Below are 5897 nucleotides of genomic sequence, written 5' to 3' on the forward strand. Positions count from 1 at the left end.
TAACCGCCACCTGCTGTAGTTAATACCTTCGTCATGTTTTTTTTTTTTGGCAATTTTATTTACTTTCGTAATTTCTTTTTATGTGATTTCATTTAACTTATAATAATTTTCGTAAATATTAAAAAAATTTATTTAGTTAAAATATTTCGGGCGTTGTTATCTGATCTAATCTTTTGTGGGATGATATGATTTTTTTTTTTTTAACTCTTTCCGCCCTGTGGGCACTAAGATAAAAAGGCCCATAATGGGCCTCTATAAAAGGCCCATTATGGGTTCGGCCAGGCCCACAATGGGGCGACCGGGTGGTGAGGGACGGGGTCTGACATATCCAGTGGTGATATTCAGCGGGTTCGCACAGGTTCGGCCGAATCCGTTGTTAAAATTTTCAGTTTCCGAACCTTGTTAAATACACGGAACATTTCTCAGTGGTTTTGTTTTTTTTAAATATATTAAAATATACATATTATACTCTGTAACACTGCTAAACTAGAGCCTTATACCCCGTTCGCACCGAGCATTTCAATCTAGATTGTGAGCGAGGTCGGGGACTATGCCTCGGAGCGATCTCTCTCGACCGTTTCGATCTCGACCGAAACGAGGTTTAATCGCGATCGATCGATTCGAGAGAGTTCTCGAAACTAGACCCAGTCATAAGAGAGATCCCACAATCTCACGCGCGCGAGATAATACAAGATGGCCGTGGAACACGTGTCGGGCTACGGACAGCGAAATGAAAAGGATATTGTATTTCGATAGACGATGACATCTGTCTATTATCAGCAGTGCCATTCGGGGTGAAAAATTTCTCTGCTCCCCCCAAAAAAAGAGAAAGGTCGACAGCATCAGTATACTATTGTTACCTGGTCTTCGCCCAGGGTTTGTTACGCTCCAAATACGCCATTGATTATTAGATATATCGCAAGAAAGGTATTTATTTCTAGCCAAAACTTTCATTTCGTTTGTCGGTGATTGTCGGGGAAAAATTTTCTGCTAGCGAACCCTTTGTTAACTATTTCGAATATCACCACTGGACATATCCGAACAGACCACCCCCGAAAAATTCCTGGGGATTATTCGACCCGTTCGGATTCCATCCCGGATCCCCCAGAGCGATAGGCTGCCACCTTGACCGCTCGGGCCGTCGGGATGAGATGATTACGACCAGTTTCCCCGAATCTTATTCGAGTCGCATCATCACGCTTCATTTAATCGTGGAAAATAAATAATAATCGCTGTAGTTATATTTTATTATTATTAGTTTACTATGAGTATAATCGATTAATAGACTTATAGCGCTGATGAAATCCGTGGTTGTAAAAAACGAGAGTTCAGGAGGCCAGATGGCCGAGCGGTTAAGGTGGCAGCCTACAGCTCTGGGGACTCGGGTTCAGGGCCGGATTTACATAAGGGCATTTGGGGCCTGTGCCCAGGACACCCACAAAATAGGGCCCCCCACAAAACTAAAACTTTTCTATTACCGCGACAGCCTAGTGTGGCCTAATCATGAGGGCAACAGGCAGAGAAAACCAAACCCGAGAAAAAGTCTATGAAACATCAGAAAATTTCGGGAAAAAATTTCACATAGGTATTTTTCTGTTAAATTAAAATAATTAGTTTTACACAATAAAATATATGTATGTTTACAATAACCTTATTTTAAAATGAAATTTACAACTTCCTAGTTGAAATCTAATTGAAAGTACAGTATTTTGTGTAAATGTTCTAAATCATCAAATTTGCCTACTCTTAAAGGGGGGATCCCCACCGAATTTGTGCCCAGGGCCCCTGGATTGGTAAATCCGGCCCTGTTCGGGTTCGAATCCGGACGGGTCGTTAAATCCCTAGGAATTTTTTGGTGGTGGTCCGTCTGGGTATGTCGGACCTCGTCACTCACCACCCGACCGCCTCATTGTGAGCCTGGTCGAATTCATAATGGGCTTGCTCAAAGAAGCCCTTTTAGTGCCCTTAGGGAGGAAAGAGTTTTTAAAAAAAAACGAGTGTCTACTAAGGGTGCGTTTACTTCTGAGCTAATTTTACTGTCAGCACGCTCAGCCTGTATACTTTCCTCCGAGCGCCACGCTCATTGGCGTATACTTTAGAGCTATGTGACGTCATATTTAGCGAAATTGGTAAGCTCGGAGTGATAGCTAGTTCGTTGTCGAGCTTTGCGCTAATTCAATATGGCTGCTCCCATAAAAAATTACTTTGGATACAAAGAAATGAAAATGGAATTATTTTTGGAAAAATAAACGGCAGAAAGTATTTTTATTGGTAAATTTCAATTATTTGTTGTATAAAATGTTTATAATGATTTTTTTTGTGTTCAATAGCTTTAGATGACTTTTTTCATAAACAGATGTGAAAAAATTAAGTTTTACTCATTGTTTATGATTAAAAGTGAAGTTTACCTTATATGCGTTTGGAATCTTCAGAAACGTTATGTTCAGAGCATTAAATAAATCGTAAAGAAATGAACAGCATTAATAATAATCCAAAACTAAAGTTCGTATAAAGGAGACTTTCAAAAGGTTCTCTTGTAAGTCTAAGTACTGTTTAAAATCGGTTGGACTATAAAAAGGTACAGTCCCTTCAATAAAAGTTTCTATCTTTTTTTATTTGACCTTACTTTTTTTTCCTTCTTTCATTTTTCTACAATTATATCCACAATAAGATCATCCTCGTCTGATTCAGAATCAAGTAGTTCTATCTGTAACGCAACATTTAAAATAGCAGCTTTGACAATATTATTTGCAAGAAATCTCCATATATCTTGTTAGCGTTTGCGTATACTTTCGAACTGGACATGTAACCACGAATACACATGCTAATGACGTCACTTCCGGTGTTCAGAAGTAGCACTATTACCTCAAAAGTAAACGCACCCTTGGTTTCATTCGTATACGGCGACATGACACGTGGGTGATCTGCCGAGGGAAGAATGCCTCCCGGGAGGACTTTCCATAGAAAACTATCTCTATCTAGATGTTATTAATGTTAAAAAAACCCGAAAGAACCCACGTGGCCAGTCGGTTGGCAAGGATAAAACCGCTGAACACTGGTCGTGAGTTCGCGCTACGCCAATGGGCTGTCACCTGGAGTTTTACGGGTTTGCTTCACGTTTGTATAGAGGCCAGTTTCCCACATAAGTCCTCCTAGGAGGCATCCCTCAGAAGATAGCCCATGCGTCGCATTGCCTAAACCAAACTGAACCATTATTTTTTTTTAATTTTTATGTAAAAACATCATACATAAAGGAAAATTTTTCTTCATAAATAAAAGTTGATGCCGAGGCTGTTAAGGTCACAGCTGTAGGCTGTAGGGGAATCCAAGAACAAACCTAAGCTGTTGAAAAAATCCCAGTAATTCTCTGGAGTATCCCGGAATATGCTTGGCCACGTCCTTCGCCAGCCGGCTATTCCCTTTGTAAGCCTGACCGAACCATTGATAAGCGTGGAAAACAGGCCCTTTAATGCCTACAGGACAAAAAGTGTAATTAAAAAGAAACAACTCACAATTTAGTTTGCTTTCCAAACCATATTATAAATTACTAAAACTGATTTGATAAATATAATTAGTTTATTTAATAACAGTTAGCGTAATATTTATCATTTACAGAATGGCTGCGTTCAGCAGACTCAACAGTTTCAACTGAGCGAAGATAAGGTAGCAGTAACTTTTATTTAATGACACGAATTTGTTTTAAACGGATTAATACTGTAATGTATGCGTTCGTACGAGTAAACAATGCATACTTCATATGCCATGTAAGCGCAGCCATCTTTAATCAGTTATAGCTACCCGAAGGTAATGTAAATGAAATCCACTACTAAATGTGACGCCAGAACACCCAAAATGTTCTAAAACAGCGCTACTGTAGAGGGCGTTCAGAAGAAAAATACACAACAGCTGTTTAGTCTGCTGAACGCAGACTGGACAGCTGTTGGGTATCTAGTCGGGCAAAGGGATGATAATACGTTAAGGAGTGATCATCCAACATATGCTAGCCAATCAGCACTCACATCTCAGTTACGCGTGTGTATTGCGTTTAGTACCGAATTTGGCGGCGGTCACAACTGTTTGTGCTCTCGATGGATTCCTCTCAGAGGGGAGCCACCGATTGTTTAATGTCACTAGTTATTTATTCATGGTAGTTCTTGAACACACGTATCAATATCTAGTGATGTTAAACAATTGGTGGCCTGCCGGCGGCTCCCCTCCGGGAGGAATCCGTCAGGAACACAAACAGTTGCCACCACCATCATGATGGTGCACATGGTAAAATTTTACCATTTAATTAATATAATTAATAGTACTTAGTTTTAAAAGATTAGATGTTCTTTTTAAAATACTTTGAAACAATTCACAAAAAATAAATATTTCTAAATGAAATAAGTGGAGTTTTTTTAATCAAATTAATTAATTTCGCACAATTTAAAATTTAGTACTAAACGCGGTACGCATTCAATGTGAACAATCGGCAACTCAGAGTGCCAATTGGCTAGCGTATGTTGAATGATCACTCCTCAACGTATTATTATCACTTTGCCCGACTAGATGATAGCAGTATTCATAATAATCGGTAAATTTGATAAATTAATCAATATTTATCACACTACGTGCCCTTTTTGGTCATTATGAACAATGCCCGATTAATTACTTTGTCCATAACACATATATATTTTTTAAACAAATTGTTAAAAAATACAAAATATTAAATACTTATATGAATAACAGTATTTTGTCTTCCTTGTCATTCTTCCCACATATGGATTTTTACAATTTGTTTAAAAATATATATTTTGTTCTGGATTTTTTAGAATTTTTTCTTTATAATGTGAAATTTTATGGAAAATATCTGAAGTCACAACTTTTTACCCGATTTACATAAATTGATATTTGCTGGAATGGTAATGTTTCGGAGATATCATTGATACAATCGTATTTTCCCTTTATGTTATCAGTCGTATTTGGTGTTGATGTTGATAAATCGACGTCGACATTAAGTTCGTCAATTTCTTCGATTGCATTTGCGTCATTGTTAGAAAATGCATTTTCACTAAATACGACGTTTGCATCATTTTCCAATAAATCGTTCTCGATGTCACATTCGTCTTCCTCATCAATTACTTCTTTTACCAAACTATATTTTTCTAAATATATGAATGCCCTTTTCAAAGGCTTGTCAACGTAATCTTCAAGAACCGATGCCGTTATTTGTTCTGGAGATAATACAAAATCCTGATCCTTCTGTAAAATACGATTTCGAAATTTGCTTTTATCCTTAATTTAACATAAAACAATTCAAGTCTAAATTCAAGAGTTTATTGTAGATTAATTAATATGAAGAATCTTAAAATGTTTTTCTTTTTTTATAAACTCCGAGAACATTTGTATAATTATAAATAATGTAAAGCTGATCGAAATAAAATTTTTTACAAGATTCTGAATTATTATAACAATGTTGTACTTGTGAATAATTAATAAATTAGTTTCCATGAATTTAATTATATTTATACTTACAACTGAATTTAATTCTCTGTAATCTGAATCAGCAGATATATGAGTGATTGTACTCTCAACGATTGTGTTTATATTTATTTCCAGTTCGTTAAGTTGTAAAATATTCGTATCTTCATTGAAATCTTCAGCACGGTTTTCATCAATGACAGCTGCAGACGGTTGATTTAAATCAGGTACATTAATTTGGCAATCAGAAACTGAAGGATAACAAAAAGAAAAAGCATAAAATAATTAGTAAAATTCACTTTAGGTGAATTTGATAATATATAAATATTAGTAGAAAGATATAATAGAGAAGACACAATTAGTTTACAGGAACTGAAGACAAGTCATTACTCACGAAAGACATTTTTAAAATGTATTTTAAAACATTGTAA

This window comes from Centruroides vittatus, unplaced genomic scaffold (assembly GCF_030686945.1).
Source record: "Centruroides vittatus isolate TY-2023 unplaced genomic scaffold, ASM3068694v2 contig_1916, whole genome shotgun sequence".
Lineage (NCBI taxonomy): Eukaryota > Metazoa > Arthropoda > Arachnida > Scorpiones > Buthidae > Centruroides > Centruroides vittatus.